We start from the raw sequence: 21,689 nt of genomic DNA on the forward strand, positions 1-21,689 counted from the left end.
TTAAAAAAAAAAAATGCTGATGGGCATTAAATTAAGTAACAACTGAAGATTACACAAGAGTAAACACTGCTGCTAATGTTTGATTAAAAGCTAACTGAGGGCTCGAAGTGACTCTGGTTAATTTACAGATCATGCCAATAGCAGCCCCAGTTCAGCCCCAGGAAACTGGGGCTGCTAAGGGTAGGGGAGAAGTTTTATATGCAGAAGCCACATTTTTAAATGTAGAAAAAGAAAACTAGAGCTGAAGGAACTGCTTTATAAACTTCAGGGAAGGAGAAAAGAGAGAGAGAGAGTGAGAGAGAGGGAGGAGAGGGGGTGGGGGGGAAGAAAGGGGAATTGTGTCTGTGTTTGCTGGGCTTGGGGTAATAAAAAAAAGGGGGGGGGAGACGTGTAACTTTTAAATAACTCTTCTAGGAGGAGAGAGTGTGCTAGGATCAAAGAGTTAACTGTTCCTGTGGGACAGAAGTCTTAATAAATTCTAGACTGTGCCAGGGGTTCCATCTACCCCAAATGAAAGAGTGTAAATTCCCCCGTGTGATCAAATAAAATTGATTTAACTTTGCAACATTTAGCTTCAGGTTTAAATTTAAATGTACAGTCAAACAGTAAATGATTTTAAAATTATAGTCCCTCTCCAGCACAACCTCTTTTGATACAGTTTTAAATGCTTTTATAATGGGATGTGTCGTTTATTTAGTAACATAGCAGTTGATATCCTTAGATTGGGGTTTCATCATGTACTTTAATTTTCTAGGGCATAGGGGATTGACCATAATTGCTGAACAATTCAGTGGAATGGAATGGGCTAATTCAGCACTTTTTTTTTCTGCATTTTTCCACAGAATATCTAAAATCTTCTTTCTCCTCCATCATAGTATGTTTATGAAAGCAAGGCATTTAACCCTCATATTTCCTGGGCTTGAATAGTTTTCTTAATAAGACATAAAACATTTGCAAGTTCATCCCATTTACATTAGCATGTTGTTATGGAGGAGACAGTGTTGGTCAGTGTGTCAGGGCTGGATCCTGTCTGCCTGGTGTTTGGCTACCCTCAGAAGATACTCAAGGAAATCCAGTCTCTCCAAAGACCCTTCTTTCTTTTCAAGTTTCTGTCTTCTCTCAGACAAAAGCAAAAATATCTGCTGTGCTAGGCCAGTCTTTAGTTTAATCTTGGAGTCTGGAAAACAAACAGTGGTATGGTCTGGATAACATTGATACACATTTCTGTGTTTGCCCAGATGAAACTTTAAAAATGCTAAAAGCCACCAGAATCTCTGCTCTTTCCCTTAATTGCCCTGGATTATCAGGCTGGGGAAATAGAATGGGTGGGTATGTTCCAGTGCTATTAAATCTTGTGCTCACTTTACTGATACCGGCGGCCTCGTCTGCTTTCCAGCATTCTCCAGGGACCCTCCCAGGATGTCAGAAACCAAACACCCTGTCTGCAGGGACAGGGCCGATGCCAGAACTTGTGTTCTGTGAGAGAGGCTAGAAGAGAAAAATCATGCTGTCTCATTCCTTCTGCACTGTCAGTTGACTCCCTTTATGACTTTTATTGCCAGATCCAAAACCTGATGGCTGACCTAAGGTCACCAGCCCCACAAAGATATTTTTAAAATTGAAAATCACTTGGCATTTTCAGTTCTTGCCATTTATGAGTTTGCTCCAATATTCTGATGAGCAATGCCAAACTTGAAGGCGTGTGTGCCAAACCATAGCAAAACTGAAAGTGACACTTCAGAGTGACTGGAATTAGTAGACATTGGTTTGGAACCCCTTGTCCCCCCTACTTGACCTTAAAAACAAGACTAGCATCACCCATGTCTACTGGGTCAGTTTATTAAAAAAAAAATTGAGGAAGGTCTAAGGGGGACTGGGTTTTCATGTACAGAGATGTTTTGAAACTCAAGCTATTCACTGTAATTTGTAAGAAGTTTGAGATGAAGGGACGATTGTAGATATTGTCACACTGTATGAACAAACAGCTAGATTGTGACGGTGTGGCATTTCCTTTCCTTGTCTTTAACAGAAGATATGACATTAGGTTGCATTTATCTGGCAGTTTCACTCTTCTACTTTAACCTAAAAAATTCATGTAATTTCTCAGAACTTCAAATCACAAAGCTGGGGAATGGCAAACGGTATCATAATAACAATCATAGCTGAAATTTATTGTGTATCTTCTCTGTGCACCGCTCTAATAAACAGCCCTGTAGAGCAGAAACTATTGTTCTTCTATTGCAAAGTTTAGAAAGGGAGGACAAAGAGATAAGCCAGGTGCCCATGGTCACCCAGCAGGTGGTGGGGGAGCCTGGATTCAGCCACAACTGTCTTCATCCAATCTTGGGCTCCATCAGGGACAGGAGACATCATCACTCTGCATTCCCAGGCATCCACGTGCATACACTCACCATTTTGGTTCCACTGGACCCCGTCATTAACCTGTCTTGGCATGTCAGACCCTTCACACTGGAATAGGGGAAGAGGAATTGGATTTCTTGAAGCTCCATTCTCCATTATGCCTAAAAAGTCCATCCCTTCCCACAGTTTAAAACACACATTTCATTTTTTAAAGAGTGGGCTATTTTATTGGAAAAGAATAATAGCTACATATAGTCTACTACACATCAGATATTATTCAAATTATATTTCTTATTCATTTTATTCTCACAATAGGTTGAGGTAGATAGTACTTTTAAAACCATTCTACAGATGAGTAAACTGAAGCACAGACAGGTCCATGTCACTTGCTTAAAGCTGCCCTAGTTAGGGGGATGCAGAGATGGACTCACACCCAGCAGGTTGGTCACATGGTTCGTGGTCTTAACACTACCTTCTCTCTCTCCAGTGAACTGAGGACTAACCGGGCAGTGTAAGGGCTAGCAATGAAATGACTTCTGTCAGATAATTTGGGCTGAGTTCTGTCACAGCTGATTGTGGAATTCATCACTAATGAGAGCAGCACTGCGCGTGTTCCTGTGACTGATACAGCAGCACATTCCAGAAGGAGGACGCTGGGAGGATCTACAGAGACCTGGATTACTTTCCCAGCAGCTCAGACTGGACCATTTCCAAGTCTTGCTCTCCATGCCTTGGTTCTCTCTCCTTCAGCACACAGGCCTAACAACAAACAATAGCCTCTTTTATTGGTGCAGATCTCCAGTGTTCAAAGCAATTCCTTGCAGTTTTCCTTGTGTGATGTGAGGCTCACTATGGTTTTATAAGATGTAATTATGCAGTGAGGGGCTTCAGGAAACTGTAGCTCAGAGACACTGAAGGCCACAAAACTGGTCAAAAATGGCGAGACATAAGACCTGGCTTTCTCATTCTAAGACAAAATGTGTTTCAGCCAGATCCCCAGTTCTTTCTGCAGTAGAAACAACCTCTTAGAGCTAGTTTCCCATCACATGGCAGTATCAGTGCGTGATCTCATAAAACCCTCTCCTTGTTCCTTAAAGCAAGTCTCTGACGTGGTCCAACCAGCCACTCAGACTGGCTGAAGACCATCACATGCTGCTCGCACTGTTTTTTGTGCTTGAATCCACTGGCCACGGTAGATATCTTTCAATGGTAAATGAGGATATTAGAACAAGTTATGTTTATGAAAACAGGTTGGGGTGGAGCCCACAGATCGGGCAACAAGGTCACCAACCACGCAGAGGTGGGAAATGTGCTTAAAATATGCTGGGCTTCGGGTTCCAGCCTCATGATTGTGGGGAAGTGTTGCTTTATCTTAAAGAAATGAACAAGACCTGTTGTCAGTGAGTGGGGGTGCCAGTCCCCCATGCTTCCCTTCCTCCTCCACTCCGTTGAGCATGGCATGCCGGCACAGGGAGGAGTGGGTGGTTGGCCTACTTATTCATGGCAGTTTGCATAGCTTAACTGGAGGATGGGTCCTGGAACCTCAGCTCAGAATTTCAGAACAGTTGGGCAGTTTCCACAGATCTGAATCTGGAACCTGGAAGCAGGCTCTTACAATGTGTTCTCAGATAGTGTGACTGGATGGCTCATAAAATGTTCCTAAGAAAGCTGAAATCCTCTGCTCCAACCAGTGGAGGGAGGAAAAGAGAGGAACCTGGAGAGAAAAAGGCAAAAAATTTAAAAATTAAAAAATAAAGACTTGTAGAAGGAAAACTCACAAAGCCCCTCTCCTAAGAAGCCTTTAAGCGGGAGCCGACCAGCAAGGCACAAGCAGACACATATGGGCAGGTTAATGTCCCTGAAATCAAGCGGGAGCCAGTAGTAACAGGGTCAGGCAAATAGAAAGTTCCAGCTGGTAAGGAAGTCTGTGCAGCTCCATGCCATTACCCACAGAAATTACTCTAGATACGGGACTAGCTCCCCAGCTCCGGGCACACACGCTGGGGCCGGAGAAACGGGCCCTGCTTATCATAAAGCAGCTGCCTCTCGCTGGGACAGATCCCTGGAGAATTAGGAAGGCTTCACAGTGAAATCAAGCATTATCTCGGCCGGGTTCTGGAGGCCAGGTTAGAAGCGGCCTGCATGATTATTACTTGAAGCTGGGATGGTCTTTGTGGGCAGGGGCCTGGGTGGAGGAGGGAGAGGGCTGTGTATGTGTGTATGTGTGTGCGTGTGTGTGCTGTGACTTTGCAAGTTGTGTGGCAGCTGTGAGATACAGCGGTGTTTGCTGCTGTGACTGGGGCCCCGACTTGCTGATCGTTTGTTGCCCCTTGCCATCCTTGGGTGGTGTGGGTATGCACTTCTTTAGGGGAACAAACTGAACATGACAAGTTTCTGAGGCCGGCAGCAGCTGCCAATCGCTTGCTTGTGTGTTGCCCAGCTCTTTCTTTGTCTAAAGCAGCGGAGTGCCAGCTTCTGTTTCACTGGTTTCTGTTTCTGTGAAAAACATTTCAGAACCACTTTCCTCATCATTCCCACTAAAGATCAACCTTCCCTTCTCTTCTGTGCTGGAAGAACTGACCCACATTCACCCGATCCATTCCCTCCTCCACCGCTTCCAGCGCCAGATGGGTTGCTGCCATCAGATGATGCCCTGCCCTGGCCAGGGGAACCCATACCATGTTCCTAAATAAGTTCTAGATAAAGTAAATAAATAAACATTAAATAAAGTTTAAAAAAAAAGGAATAATAGAAGTGATGGTAAATATTCATCAGTTCCCATTCTATGGAAACACTTTTTAAGCAAAAAGAAGAATCTATGAAAAGATCAATTTTCTGGTATAAAATGAAAAGCTTTTACATATCAAAACTTATGATTAAATAAAGCATAAAGAAATCTGGACAAATGGCAAAATACTAGACAAAGGTAAACATGGTTAATACATGAAGAGTGTCTAGAAATCAATAATTAGAAGATAAATATTCTAAGTAGAAAAATAGTCAATGTTCACAGAAAAGCACTTTGTACAAGCAGAAAAAAATTAGACAACTCATGGAAAAATTTCAAACTTACAATTAATTTAAAAATAACTAAAGGAAGACTAGTTTTTGCCTGTCAAACTGGCAAATGTTTTAAACAAAACAAATAATTTCATATTTGGGGAAAAGTTTAAGAAAAAGTATCATACAGTGCTGGGGGAAGTTAAAGATTTTTCAAGTTTTCTGGTTGTAAATGTGGCAACATGTATCCAAAGACAAATTTGTGGACAATATTTGATTATAATTCCTCTTCTAGGAATCCATCCTTAGAAGATACTTTTAAGAAATATAAAAATTTAAGTTCAAGGATGATTATTGCAGTGTTATTTATAACAGGAAAACATTCTAAAAATAGGTTTAATTAATTTACAGTGCATCTGTAAGCACTGAAAATTACATCCTCAAAAATATTGAAGGCTTTTTAAAATGTAAAAAATAGGATGCAAAGCTGCATGTACAACTTGCTTTTGATTTTTGTAAAAAATGTGGGTTTGGTTTTATATATGTGTGTGTATGTGTATATATATATATATACACACAGAAAAAAGACTGGAAGGATTTGTACAAATGAAAGGTTAATAGTGATTCTCAGGATAGTGTAGTTATCAGTGGTTTTAAAATTATTTTATTTGGTATTTCTGCAGGTTTTCTGCAAAAAGAATACTAACTTTATGATCAGAAGCATAAATATTTTTGTAATTTTCTTTGCTATCAAGGGCTCCCCCTGCTGCTCATCTAAAAAATTATGGAGGCTTGGCCTCCTATTTATTTCTCATTTTCCTGATCTTCTAAAACCTCTGTTCTTGATCTTAATGACCGCTCTCTACTTCTTTTTCTCCTTAGAAGCAAACTCTGCTCATTTGAATACTTGGAAAGGTGTGTCAAGTTCTAGACTTTTTTTTTTTTCAAAAATTGAGATATAATTCACATACACTAGTCATTCATTTAAATTGTATGATTCAGTGGGTTGTTTTTTTTTTTTAGTATAATATTGGGCAACTGTCACTAATATCTAATTCCAGAACATTTTCATCACCCCAAAAGAAACCTTGTTCTCATTAGCAGTCACTTCCTGATACCACTAAGCTACTTTCTGTGTCTACAGATTTGCCTGTTTTGGATATATCATATAAATGGAATCACACCATATGTGGTCTCTTGCCTCTGGCTTCTTTCACTTAGCGTAATGCTTGCAAAGTTCGTCTACATGGTAGCGTGTGTCAGGGCTTCATTCCTTTTATGACTGGATAGTATTCCGTTGTTTAATATTCCATGTTTCATTTATCTATTCATCTGTTAATGGCTATTTGTGTTAGTTCCACTTTGGAGCCATCATAGTTAACACTGCTATTCCCTTTTTTGTGAAGATATGTTTTCAGTTCTCTTGGGTATACACTTGGAAGTGGACTTGCTGAGTCGTATTATAACTCTATGTTTAACTTTTTGAGGAGCTGCGCAACTTATTTTCAAAGTGACTGTGTTATTCTGTGTTCCCACTAGCATTACATGAGGGTTCCAATCTCTCTTTATCTTCACCAATGCGTATATATTGTGTTTCTAATTAAAGCCACTTTAGTGAGTGTAAAGTATCATCTCATTCTGGTTTTGACTTGTATTTCTCTAACAACTAATGATGTTGAGCATCTTTCCATGTGCTTGCTTGTTATTTGTACATCTTCTTTGGAGAAATGGCTGTTCAGATTCTCTGTCTGTTTTTTAGTTGGGTAATTTGTCTTTTTATTGTTTGGTTGCGGTAGTTTTTATATATGTTCTGGATACTAGGTCCTTATCAGATACATGGTTTGCAAATGTTTTCTGCCATTCTGCAGTCTGACTTTTCACTTTCTTGATGATACCCTTTGAAACACAAGCAGTTTTTGTTTTGATGAAGTCCAGTATATCTATTTTTTCTTTTATTGCTTGTGTTTTTGGTGTTATATTTAGAAAATAGACCTAATCCAAAGTTGTTAATTTTACAGCTATGATTTGTTCTAAGAGCTTTGTAGTTCTAGCTTTAAAACTTTTAAATGTACCTTTAAATCTTTGGTATTTGTTTGTTTGTTTTGTTGGTATATAGTGTGAAGCCGGGGTCTGACTATTCTTTTGCATGTGGATATCTAGTTGTTGTAGCACCATTTGTTTAAAAGACTATTGTTTCCCCCATTGAATTGTCTTGATACTCATGTCAAAACTCAATTGACCATAAATGTATTGGTTAATTTTTAGACTCTCAGTCCTGTTTGCAATAATCTGTATAACTATCCTTATGCCACTAGCACACAGTCTTGATTGCTGTAACTTTGTGCTGTAGCTTTCAAATAGGGAAGTGTGAACGTCCCAAGTTCTTCTTTTCAGGTTGTTTTGGTTATTCTAAATCCCTTGAATTTCCATATGAACTTTAGGATTAGCTTATCAATTTTTGTCATAAAAAGGCATTTGAAATTTTGATATAGTATGGAATCTACAGATTAATCCAGGGAGTATTCTTTCTTTTTTTTTTTTAATATTTTTTATTGGTTTATAACCATTTTACAATGTTGTGTCAAATTCCAGTGTAGAGCACAATTTTTCAGTTATACATGAACATATATATATATATATATATATATATATATATATATATATATTCATTGTCACGTTTTTTTCTGTGACCTACCATAAGATCTTGTATATATTTCCCTGTGCTATACAGTATAATCTTGTTTATCTATTATACAGTTTTGAAATCCCAGTCTATCTCTTCCCACCCCCTGCCCCCTTGGCAACCACAAGTTTATATTCTATGTCTGTGAGTCTATTTCTGTTTTGTATTTATGCTTTGTTTGTTTGTTTGTTTGTTTTTTAGATTCCACATATGAGCGATCTCATATGGTATTTTTCTTTCTCTTTCTGGCTTACTTCACTTAGAGTGACATTCTCCAGGAGCATCTGTGTTGCTGCAAATGGCGTTATGTTGTCGGTTTTTATGGCTGAGTAGTATTCCATTGTATAAATATACCACCTCTTCTTTATCCAGTCATCTGTTGATGGACATTTAGGCTGTTTCCAGGGAGTATTCTGATTTAAATAGTTTTAGGTTTCCAATCCATGAACACTAGATGTATTTCCAGTTATTAAGATCTTTTAAAATTTCTTTCAGTGCTGTTTTGTGTTTTTCACTGTACAAGTCTGACACATTTTTTGTTAAATTTATTCCCGAGTATTTTATTCTTTTTAATACTGTTATAAATTAGATTTTCTTTATTTCATTTTCTGATTGTTCAATAGAAATTTAACTGATTTTTCTAGATTGATTTTATATTCTGTAATTTGCTGATCTGGCTTATTATCTCTAATAGATATTTCTGGATTCCTTAGAGTTTTCTGTTTACAAGATCATGTCGTCCGCAAATAGGATATATTTACTTCCTCCTTTCCAATCTGGATACTTTTTTTTTCTTTACTAATTGTCCTGGTTAGAACGTCCAGTACAATGTTGAGTAGAAGTGGCTAGAAAGAACATTCTTTTCCTGGTCTTAGTGAGGCTTTCAGCATTAAATATGATGTTAGCTGTGGGTTTTTCTTAGATGCTGTTTATAAGCTTGAGGAAGCTCCTTTCCATCACAGTTTGTTGTGTTCTAACATGATAGCATTTTCATCATGGATTTGGTTAAATGCTTCTTCTGTGTCTATTGGGATGATTCTGTGATATTTATTCTTTTTTTCTGTTAATACGGTGTATGACAAAGATTAATTTTGGTATGTTGAATCAACCTTGCATTTCAGAGATAAATTCCTGCTCATTATTTTGTATAATTCCCCCCTCCTTTTCTTTTTCTGTTGCTAAATTAACTATGTTAGTACCTTGTTGAGAATTTTTACAAATGCATTTATAAGGCGTGGAGGTCTGTAGTTTTCTTGTGATGTCTTTGTCTGGTTTTGGTATCAGCATGACACTGATCTCATAGAATGAGTTGGAAATATTACCTCTTATTCTATTTTTTGGAAGAGTTTGTGAAGGATTGATGTTAAATCTTCTTTAAACATTTGGTTGCATTTATCACTGAAGCCATCTGGTCCTGGGCTTTTCTTTTGTGGGGAGTTTTTTGATTACTAGTTCAGTCTCTTTACTTGTAAAGGTTTATTTATGTTTTCTATTTCTACCTGAGTCAATTTCTGTAATTTGTGTCTTCCCAGAAATTTGTCTGTTTCATCTAGGTTACATTTTTTTGTTATACATTTATTAAAATAGTCCCTTTTAGTCCTTTTTATTTTCTATGTAAATAAAAAATCCTTTATTTTCTTTCTGTAAGGTTAGTAGCAATGTCCCCTCTTTTGTTTCTGATCTTAGTGATCAAAGTCGTCTCTCTTTTTTCATAATTCTAGCTGAAGTTTTGTTAATTTTGTTCATCTTTTCAAAGAACCAACTTTTAATTTCATTGAATTTTCTCTATTGTTTCTCTCTTTTCTATTTCATTTATTTCCACTCATATATATATTATTTCTTAACTTCTTCTATTTGGGGGTTTATTTTGCTCTTATTTTTCTAGTTTCTTACAGTGTGAGCTGAGTTTATCGATTTTAATTTTTTTTTTCATAAAAGGTACTTACAACTGTAGGTTTCTCTCTGATTGCTACTTTAGCTACATCTCATAAGTTTTTATATGTTATCTTTTCATTTTCATTCATGTCAAAGTATTCTAATTTCCCCTGTGATTTCTTCTTTGATTAACTTATTACTTAAGAACATGTTGCTTAATTTCTATATATCTGTGAATTCCCCAAATTTCTTTCTGTAGTTGATTTCTAATTTCATTCCATTGTGGTTGGAGAACATACTTGTTATGATTTTAATTCTTGTAAATTTATTAAGATTTGTTTTATGGCCTAACATATGGTGTATCCTGAAAACCTTAACATGTGCATTTGAAAAGAATATGTATTCTACTGTTATTATGTGGAGTGTTCAATAGAAAGTTAATAGATGTCTGCTAGGTTTAGTTGTCTGTTAGATTCATAGTGTTTTTAAAGTTTCTATTTCCTTATTTATCTTCTGTCTAGTTGTTTTCTGTATTATTGAAAGTGGGTTTTGAAACCTCCAACAGTATTGTTGAATTGTCTATTTCTTCCTTCAGTTCTGTTTTTGGTTTGTGTACTTTTGGACTCTGTTATTAGATTCATATACATTTATAAGTGCTATGTTTCTTTATAGACTGGCCTTAAAATGTCTTCCTTTGTGTCTAGTAACAATTTTTGTGTTAAAGTCTACTTTGTCTCCTGTTAGTATAGAAAGTCCAGCTATCTTTTGTTTACTGTTTGCTTGGTATATCTTTTTCCATCTTTTAACTTTCAATCTTTTGTGTCTTTGACTCCAAAGTGTGCCTTTGGAGACAGCATATAATTGGATCTTTTTCTTTTTCTTTTATTTTTTGTCCATTCTGCTAATATCACCTTTTGATTTGAACATCACCTTTTGATTTGAATGTTCACACATTTACACTTAATGTAATTACTGATAAGGTAGGATTCACATCTGTCATTTTGCTGTTTGGTTTCTATAAGTTTTATGTCTTTTTTTGTTCCTCTGTTCTTCCATTACTGCCTTCACCTCCTCCCCTTAACAGAAGTAATGGGGATGGGGATCGAACCCAGGACCTTGTGCATCCCCCGCACTAGCTCTACCACTGAGCTATACCCCCCACTGCATTACTGCCTATTTTGTATTGAATAGATGTTTTCTAGTGATCATTACTTTTACAGTATTTTGTTGAGTTATTTTCTTAGTGATTACTCAGGGGATTACAATTAACATCTTAATTTGTAACAGTCTTGTTTAGGTTAATACAAATTTTAATGTAAAATTGATAGTGTAATTTTAAAGAAAATTTTTTATTGAGTTATAGTTGATGTAAAGATTAATACAAATTTAGTTTTAATAGTATATAAAAACCTTGTCCTCATATAGCTCCATTCCTGCTTGTCTCCTTTGTGCTGATATTGTCAACAAATTACATATTTATACATTGTATGCTCATTGACACAGGTTCATAAGTATTACTTTATAAACTTTTAAGAATAATTTAAGAGAAAAAAGAGAGTTACGAACAAAAATATATTTACACCATGTTGTAATTACCTTTACAATGCTTTTTATTTTCCTCATATAAATTTGTGTTATTGTCTAGCATCCTTTTATTTTAGTCTAAAGGACTCACTTTAATATTTCTTGTAGAGTTGTCTGTGACAGATTATCTCAGTTGCTTATTAGGAATATCCTAGTTTCTCCTCTACTTTTTGAAGGATAGTTTTGCTGTATATAGAATTCTCAGTTTGTAAACATTTTTCCTCAGTCCTTTGAATATGTAATTCAACTGCTTTTGGCCTCTGCAGTTTCTGATGGGAAAACAGCCATTAATCTAATAAGATTAGAACATCCTCCAATAGAAGATAAACTGTACCTGATAAGTTGCTTCTCTCTTGTTGATTCCAGATTCTCTATCTGTAGTTCAGCAGTTTTGTGTGGTTCTCTTTGACTTTATCCTGCTTTGAATTTGTTGAGCTTTTTGGATGTACAGACTAACATTTTTCATCAAGTTTGGGAAGTCTTGAGTCATTATTTCTCAAATACTCTTTCTGCTCCTTTCTCTCCTCTGCTTCTGGGTTTCCATTTATGCATATATTGATATGCTTGATGCTCTCTGAGTCTCTGTTTACTTTTTTTACTTCTTTCTAATTTCTGTATGGTGACTGAGTACTCTCAGTTGATCTATCTTAAAGTTCACTGATTCTTTCTCCTGCTTGTTAAATTCTGCTGTTGAGTCCCTAGCCCCCAGTGAACTTAAATTTTTTTAGTTCCGGAATTTCTATTTAATTTATTTTTTATAATTTTTATTTCCTTATTGATATTCTTTATTTATTGTGATGTCATTCTCATACTTACCTTGAGTTCTTTAAATATGATTCCTTAGTTCTTTGCCCATATTTAAAAGAGCTGATTTAAAGTCTATGTCTTATATGTCTAATGTCTGATCTTCCTCAGGGACAAATTCTCCTGGCTATGTGTTTTCTCCCTATATATGGCCTTTACTTTCTTTTATCTTTGTATGTCTTTTAAGATTTTGTTGAAAATTGAATATTCTTTTATCTTTGTATGTTTTTAAGATTTTGTTGAAAATTGAATATTTAAAATAATGTAGCCACTCTGGAAATCAGATTCTCCCTCCTCCTAGGGTTTGGTGGTGATAGTGGTTTAGTGATGTTTCTAAACAAATTATGTAAAGTCTGTTTGTTTGTCTTTATTGTGTTATAACCACTGAAGTCTCTGCTATGGTCAGATAATGATTAGAAAGAGATTTTTGTTAGATGCCTGGAACCAGTAAGTCTCCCAATTTTTGCTGAGGGACTCTGTGTACATATTAGAGTACACCTTCAACACTCAGGAAGAACTTGACTATTCTACCTGAGCCTTAATTTCCTGCATGTACAGAGCCTCACTTTTAATTGGAGGTGAGAACTTTGGGCCCTCTCTGATCTTCCCTGAGCATGTGCAAAGTCAAGAGCTTGCACACAGTTCCATACATGCATATGGCCTTCTAGATTCCCAGAAATATGTTGGAGCTTTTCAAAGTCACCTATGGACATTTCATCTTTTCCTTTAAAGTCACTTACCACTGATGGTTTTTGACAAATGCCCCTGAATAAAAGGCTGTTTGCAGTAGGTGACCTGTGAATCAGGTCAAATAAAGACAGTTTTGGAAGTAGGATTTTCCAGAGTACCTCCAGATAGGTCAAATAATGACAATTGTCTGGAAGTAGATATTTGAAGAAACTCTAACCTCTTTCTGTTCCCCCCAGTGGCTACAACACTGCTGTTTTTCAACATGATTGAGGGCTGTTAGTTTTGAAGGCAACCATGGATCTGGGGAAGGTTAGGTAGAGGAATAATTGGAAGAGGACAAGTTAAAATGACACAAAGCTCTCTACACTTACTGAGATTTAGCCATTTTTATGAACAAACACTCCTCAAATTGCTGCAAGCTTTTCGTTCATTTCTAGAGTTCTGAAAAAGTTAATTCTGATAATTTGTTGCCAGTTTTCTCATTGCTTATATTGTAGTAGAGGATTTTCAGAGGGCCATACTCCCATTTTTGTTGACATCACCTCAAGTTCTAGACTTTTAATGAAATAAATATTTTTGGAGAATTATCAAAATTCTTCTTAATCATGCCTAAATAGCCCACTTTTTTTTTCTTTTCTTTTTTTTTTTTTAGTTTACATTATCTTAATAAGGATAGAGTTCAGTTTAACTCCCCTGGCAACCTTGGTGAAATGCAGAATCAACTGAGACATTACTCTTTCCCTAAATAATGCCGATTGAATGCAATGTCACTTGGATAGACATTGAAGTCGAAAAAATGTTTGATACTATATAGGTGTCTGTATTTGATCCTATGCTGGGTGCTGAATAGGTAGAGTGTTAAAGTTCCTGACTCTCAGCCAACAAACATATGAAAAGATACTTAACATCACTAATCATAAGAGAAAAACAAAGCAAACCCACAGTGAGATATCTCCTGACACCCATTAGGATGATTGTTATCAAAAGAACAGAAAACAATCAGTGTTGACAAGGATATGGAGCAATTGGAACTCTTGCACCATTGATGGGAATGCAAAATGCAAAATGTAGCCACTATGTAATATAGTATGGAGGTTCTTCAAAAAATTAAATAGAATTACATATGATCCAGCTATCCAAATTCTGGGTATATATACAAAAGAATTCAAAACAGGATCTCAAAGGGATATTTGCACATCCATGTTCATTGCAGCATTGTTCATGATAGCCAAGAGCTAGAAGCTACTCAAATGTCTATCCATTGAGAGGTGGATGGATTAAAAAAAAAGGTGATATAGACATGCAATGGTATATTATGCAGCCATAAAAAAGAAGGAAATCCTGTCATATGCTTCAATGTGAATAAAGCTTGAGAACATTATGCTGAGTGGAATAAGCCAGCCACAAAAGGACAAATACTGTATTATTCCACTCACATGAAGTATTTGAAATAGTCAAATTCATTTAAACAGAAAGTAGAAAGACAGTTAGCAAGGATAGAGAAGGGGGGAGGGGAATTAGTGTTTAGTGGGTACAGAGTTTCAATTTGGCAAGATGAAAGTGTATGGCGATCTGTTGCACAAATATGTAAATATACTATTTAACTGTACATTGAAAAAAAGAAAAATTGCCAGTATTTCAGGAGAAAAACTGCCAAATGTGTATGGGAAAGTGGATCATAGGATTACTGTTCTTATGACAAAATTTTTAGAAAATTTTAAAAAATCATAATTAAAAAAAAAATCTTGACTCTCAAGTTTGGTGGTATTATTTCTCTGTTTCTGACCAGACACTGAGTTCTTCTTACAAATCTGGGCTGTGTGGATGACATCTTATATTCAGTAGATTGTTAATGCTTGTATTTTGCGTTTTAGGGGAGGACACTTTAAGACTGCATAATTTCTGGGTTTTCAATCTTGGATCCTTTTAGAGATGAAAAGATTCTTATGTATTACCTGGCTTATCATGTATGAAAGGTGTGCTAGAAGTGTCAATAGGTGCTAAAGGACAATTCTGTGAACAAATGCCTTGGGGAAGTCCTGCTGAAACAAAGTTAAACAGGTTTGTTTACTGCTAGAGTTTTCATAGCCTTCAATATACTATTTTGCACTGTAAATTTCTAGAAGGGGGATACAGTCTGCTGCATTTCCCAAATTAATTGGAGAATGGCCTTCTTAAAAATTTTATTAAGAAGTATCTTCTATTAACATATGATCTAGCAATCCCACTTCTGGGCATATATCCTGAGGGAACTCTAAGTTGAAAAGATACATGCACCTTAATGTTCATAGCAGCACTATATACAATAGCCAAGATGTGGAAGCAACCTCAATGTCCATTGACAGATGACTGGATGAAGAAGTTGTGATATATTTATACAATATATATAATTATACAATAAAATACTAGTCAGCCATAAAAATTAATAAAATGATGCCATTTGCAGCAACATGGGTGGACCTGGAGATCATCATTCTAAGTAAAGTAAGCCAGAAAGAGAAAGAAAAATACCATATGATATCAGTCATATATGGAATCTAAAAAAAGAAAAAAGAAGACACTAATGAACTCATCTACAAAACAGAAACAGAATTGCAGACATAGTAAACAGTCTTATGGTTACTAGGTGAAAGAGAGTGGAAAGGGATAAATTTGGGAGTTAGAGATTTGCAAATATTAACTACTATATATAAAAACAGCTAAAAATCAGATTTCTTTTGTATAGCACAGGAAACTATATTTGATATATTGTGATAACCTTTTACAAAAATGAATATATGTACATATATGTATGACTGCGACATTATGAAGTATACCACTAATTAACACATTATAACTATCTATAATTTAATTTTTTAAAAAAGTATCTTCTAGAAATAGTGTTCTGCAGGGTTAGGGAAACGCTGGCTTAATCCAATGCAGTTATTTTACCTATGAGGTTCAGACAGGTTAAATCAAGGCTGCCAGATTTAACGAATTAAAATGCAGGCTACCCAATTCAATCTGAATTTCATATAAATAATGAATAACTTTTTAGCATTTACATGAGACATACTTATACAACAAATTTGTTTTTTATCCGAAACTCGCATTTAACTAGGCATCTTGTATTTTACCTGGCAGCCTTAATAACTGACTTGCCCAAAGCCACACAGCAAGTTCATTGGAAGAACTGGGGGTAAAATTAAAGTTTTCTCAGTCTTGTTCAGTTATTTTATTCTCTAAGGCACATAAGCATGGTTGATAATCTAATGACATTCTGATGTACTAAGGAGATACTGTCATACCTAATCTGAACCACTTCACTCTTCTGTGATTCTCCTTTAATGAGTCTACGTGACATACTAGCAGGATAATACTATAACTAGTACCTCTGTAATTTATTAGTGATAATGATGGCTAACCTTTATTAGTTGCTTACTACATACCAAATTCTGCTTCTTGAGGAGTTTATCTTTTATTGTTTAAAAAGCTCTTTGGGGTAGGGGCTATGACTCTCCCGTGTTACAAATGAAGAAACTGAGGTGCAGGAGGTTAAACAACTTACCCAAGATCTCTTCCAGCAAGTAAGTGGCAAAGCGGAGAAAGAAATGATCCTCATTCATTATGGGAGGCGGGGGTTGGTAAAACCTAATGTTCCCTTTGACCAGATACTCTGGCTTAAATGAGGATGGAATGAAATCACTTACAAGATATAAAACCTTCAAGAGATAGGTAAATATTTTTATTGCAAAATAAGTTTTTATCATACAGATCTCTGCTGGATCGGGGTGTCTCTTTTTAGAGGAAAGTTTAAGGCAGAAAAACAGGTCTAAGACTTGGAGCTGCAAACAGCAACAGGTCCTCCCTAATGGTATGTGCATTTGTAAACGGAGGACAGAAGCCTTGTCTTCTTACTCTACTTTCCTCCACAGAGTACCCTGCAGATAGAATGAACTCAATGAAGATTTGTTAAGTTGAATGGGAATGAAAGGGAGTATTTATGGGTATATATCAGGGTCAAGGACACTCGCTGATCCTTTGAGTCAGAGCTACACATTCATAGTGCTGTCACCAAAACGTTCTTTTTCCATGTGAAAGACATTGTTGTGTGTGAGAATGCCTACAGACACCCTTTTGCCAGTGGAACGTGGCGTACTTGTGGATTAAGGCCCCAACTAGGTCTCAGATTCCTTGACTGCAAAGCTGCCTTGAAGAGTTAAGAAAATTGAGACTTCCAGAAAATTGAGGTGAGGAGGCACAAGCCTCTCAAAGTTATCATATTAAAGTCATTATGTTGACCTTCATCTCCAGAAGATTTAGCCTACAGAGAAGGAGAAGGTGGACTTGGGCACAGAGGAATGTGATTTAATCTCAGTGATTAGTTGGAGTCTCTGTGTATGGATTTCCTCATTCATGTGGCTTTCCTCAATGATAGCCAGCCCTTGTTTGCCAAGTCTCTTTGGCCTTAAAGGAGCTGCCTTGCTAGCTACATGATGAATTATTTGGATCTGATGCTCATTGAATGAATCCTTAGCTTTCCTTCCTCCCTCGAACTGGTGCAGACACTCCCTCTTGGGCTCTTGACAAAGTCATTTTAATCATTATAGATTTATGGCCCACAAATCTGAGAAATTATACACTGGTATCTTAAAATGGCAACCAGACCCCTATATTGTCTCTCTATGACTACAACTAATATAAATAATAACTGTTATGTACTGAGAGCCTGCTGTGTTCCATGTACTCTATTAAGCACTTCACATACATTAACTATTGATCAAATAGATTCTATTATTTCCCTGGAGGAATAAACTGATGATCAGAGAGGTTAAGTAACTTGCCTGAGGTTCCACAGGGAGTTAATGGTCTGGGAATAAATGTGCACTAAAGGATTGCAATAAAAATTTACTATTTCAGACTAATGGAGGCGAGACAACCTGAATTTGTGAGACACATGCTTTAATAAACTATTTTTAAAGCTGAAGAGTTTATTGCCTTCTTAGACTCTGAGTAACTTAAACTGTATATGGAAAGAGAGCAGTTGCCTCCTAGGGGGTCTTGGAAGACCTACAGATAGGCATTATTTATAATTAGCATGTCACTCTTAAAGCATTATTTATAATTAATATGTCAGTTATTTATAGTGGAAGAAGTACTTCTAGATCATTTAAAAAGGATTTTAAGAAACAGTGTATCTTAAGCTATTTAAATTGTAATTCTTTACATCCTTGATTTGCTTAGGATTTACTTAGCAAACCTCAGGCCAGTCTTGTAACTGACTCTGAATTGATGGGAGTGTGGACTAATGCAGTTCAATGTAGAGGATTGTAGCCATCCTTGGTTGCCTTTCTTATTTAAAATACATGCCTTAATGACTAGGACTGGCTGTTTGGATATCTGTGAGATTCATTCTTTGTAATGATAATACAATCAAAGCCTGTAAGGAATTGGGTTTCGTTCTGAGAACCTGGAGTCTTCCTTTGAAGTGACCCTTTAAAAATATTAGCAAGTATCAGCCTTAATATCCAACTTGTATGCCTCACCAAGTTTTCATGAGATTAGAAGCCATTACTAGTTCTTTGTCTGGCAGTTGAAATGAAAAGCAAAAAGTTGCAGTGGGCTGAGTGAACACTTCTGTTTCATGTCCCCATGCCTGTTTTTGTCCAAATGACTCAGATACAGTACTACAGCTGTTTCAGCATTCTTGGGTTTTGTTTGCCAGCTCTATTGGAGACTAACGCTTATATAAGTAATATAAAACCTCAGCATTTACAACATAAAGGCACCACAAGAACTCTCAGACATTAAGCTTTGGTAGGATTTTATTTGGAGGAATTTTATTTTAAAATGTAATATCCTTTTCCTTTCTTTGGCAAAATAGAATCAGGAGAACTTGGATGGAACTCTACTGCTTATGAAAAGTCTCACCCTGTTCATATAAGCAAGTCTGTCACCCTTGATTGGAAAGTAATAATTCATAAAGCTTAATGTTATTATCATCCCTCTGCCTGGAGTGATAGATATTCTTGAGGCCTTTTAAATAAAAAGTTTAAAATTGAATTTGCAACTCAAAAGATTGGTGGGTTCAGATGTTAGTTTCCTGCTGAGTAACTGGGAAAACAATTCTAAAGTAGCCAGTAGTGTGTTAGGCATGGCAGTTTTATTAAATGTCTTGACGGAGTGCAATGAAAACACACTTTTGGTGTCTTTACGCAGCCTTTCCCTCTACAAAAGTAATAGTTTTCTTATAGACGTTAGTGTTTGCCTTCACTCTACTTATTTGGTTATTCTCTCAGTTCAGGTTTTCTGCAAATTTTTCAATAAGAAGATGAGATTTGGTTTTAGTAATAGCAGACCAAAAAAATTCTTACGTATGAACTAGTTGTCTGACACTGCTCAGAGATTACTGATTTGCATTTCATTGTAATTTTGTAGAACGACAAATCTTAAACAATCCTTTTGGTCTAAAATAGTGCCACTAAGTATTATGTTCTCATGGTAATGTGCCGTCCAACATTGCAGATCTTGAATGAAGTCCTTGAAGGAACTGGGTCTTGCTGGAAGGAAGAGAACTATCCAGATGTGGGAAGGCTCCTCTCTCCCAATAGAAAACCGGCAAGTTCATTTAAAAAGGTATCTTTCAATTACGAAAACTGGCAGGCATCAAAGGACATTTGGCAGTTGAACTTTGCAAAAACATTTGCACTGGCGGCTGAAGAGGACCTTCTCTTCTTTTGCTGGTTTGATGAAAAAAAAAATGAAACATTTTGCAGTTTCACCTCAGTTTCCTCTCTCCTTTTTTCCACAAAAACAAAAGGTAATTTTTCAAGGTCCTGTATCAGCCTTATTTGACATCCTCATGTGGGTTTGACCAAATAACCAAGCAAACCCCTGAGGATGAAAATTGGAAATCTGTTATGATTTCCACCCCTCACCCCCAGTCCTGTCTCCCAGTCAATGGCAAATTGTCTCTTTTCCCAGTTTCTTTATTTTTCCCCCTATGGGCAAAAAACACTGCTGCTATAAAAATAAAAACAGTGAAATTCCAGCCTTGACTAAATCTGGGAATTCTCATACACATGAAAAAAATCTTTGTTTCTCCTTGGGAAATTGGCAAAGTGAAAATTGACAGCTTAGCTTTTCTCACATTGGCACTTACGGTAACTGCAGGAATTGGATTTTTAAATGATTTTAAACATAATTTTAGGTAAAAACCAAAATGCTACTACGTGTAAGTGTGGCTTATGTTTATCTACACCACCAAATGTCTTGTATGGAGATCCTTATAATCAGACCTGGAGCATCCCTTTCTTCTTGGGCAAGAGTGTAGCTTTGTATGAATGGAGGCCTCTTCCTCACTAATCCTTGAGTCAAGACATTGTCTATTCTTGCTTGGATTATTAGGGATAGTGGTGGGTAAGGAAGCCTCAGGCTGCCAAGTGGCTGGCGAGTTAAGTGCATCTTTGAGTCTCTGGCAAGACATCAACAAAGCCCTCACATCAGCAGACTTTGGGTCCCCTGTGCCTAAAAGTATTTGCCTATGATATAAAATAACTCTGGTTAATCTTATCTGTATCATTCAATGCACTAGTGGTTCAAGTCCTACTCTGTAATTTGTGTGTACATGTATGTGTGTTTTCTTCAATGTTTATCCTGAACAGAGTGAAATATTTGCTCTAAAATCCTATGCATAAACATAGGTATAACAACTGGTGAAGAGAGAAAGAGCAACCCACTCAGATTTTAAACCCCCAAATTTAACTCTCTTCTTTCCGACACGTCTTTTTTTTTTTTTTTTTGTAATTTTGTTTCTAATATCCAAATTACAAAATAAATTTAGTTGTCTGTTGCAATTTTGGTGAAACTTTTGGTTCCACCTGTAAGTCATGGAGGAATTGTCTTGCATTCTGCACTTAAATGTGCCTGTTGGGAGCGTTAACCCGTTCAGCTATGAAGGGAAAATGGCTAGCTGGTGGAATTGGCAGGGAGAAATCTTTGCTGTTGCTTGTGAAGAGATCAAGCCATCTTGATTAGTTTGAGGCATGAAGAAGAAAAGGGTTTCCATTCTCCTGCAGTGAGCCTTAGTGTCAACTGTTGGTTTAAGAAAAGTGAAGGAAAAAGTGTGCAATTTTTTTGTTTCATGAGCACATCAGTGCTTTGCCTTTGGCCGCAGCCATGGCTGTCTTGCCATTTTCAGATGTGGGAGATGATTCATTCCCCTCTTCCCTTCCCACCTCTATCCTCTACCCTCCTGTGGCAGGCTGTAAAAGGGCCTCCCAAAGATGTCTAGGTCCTAATCCTCAGAACGTACAAGTACCTTACCTTATGTGGCATAAAGGACTTTGCAGATGTGATTAAGATTTCTGAGATAGGCTTATTATTCCAGGGTATCCAAGTGATGAATATCATCAGAAGGGTCTTGTATAAAGAAGGATGCAGGAAAGTAAGACAGGGGAGAAGGCAATGTGACTAGAGAAGCAAACATTGGAGTGATGGGGCCATAAGCCAGGGCAATTTCTAGAAGCTGGAAAGGCAATGAACAGATTCTCCACTAAGAGCCTCCAGAAGGAACCAGCCCTGCTGACACTTTGATTTTAGCCCCTTTAAACTCTTTTTGGACTTCTGACCTCCATAACTGTAAGAGAATACATTTGCGATGTTCTGAGCCACAAGTTTGTGTAATTTGTTATAGCAGCTGCTTATCCTCCCC

The 21,689-nt window shown here is 36.7% G+C and overlaps 1 long non-coding RNA gene across 1 annotated transcript in view; it reads left to right on the top strand.

Moving 5' to 3' along the window:
* The window catches only part of LOC116668538, a 215,510-nt gene that overhangs the window by 113,455 nt on the left and 80,366 nt on the right, over positions 1-21,689 (top strand). The window contains exon 2 of the long non-coding RNA XR_004325672.1: positions 19,502-19,612. This is a non-coding gene — a long non-coding RNA (uncharacterized LOC116668538). The remainder of the gene's footprint in view (positions 1-19,501; positions 19,613-21,689) is intronic.

Source organism: Camelus ferus, chromosome 14 (genome assembly GCF_009834535.1).
Source record: "Camelus ferus isolate YT-003-E chromosome 14, BCGSAC_Cfer_1.0, whole genome shotgun sequence".
Lineage (NCBI taxonomy): Eukaryota > Metazoa > Chordata > Mammalia > Artiodactyla > Camelidae > Camelus > Camelus ferus.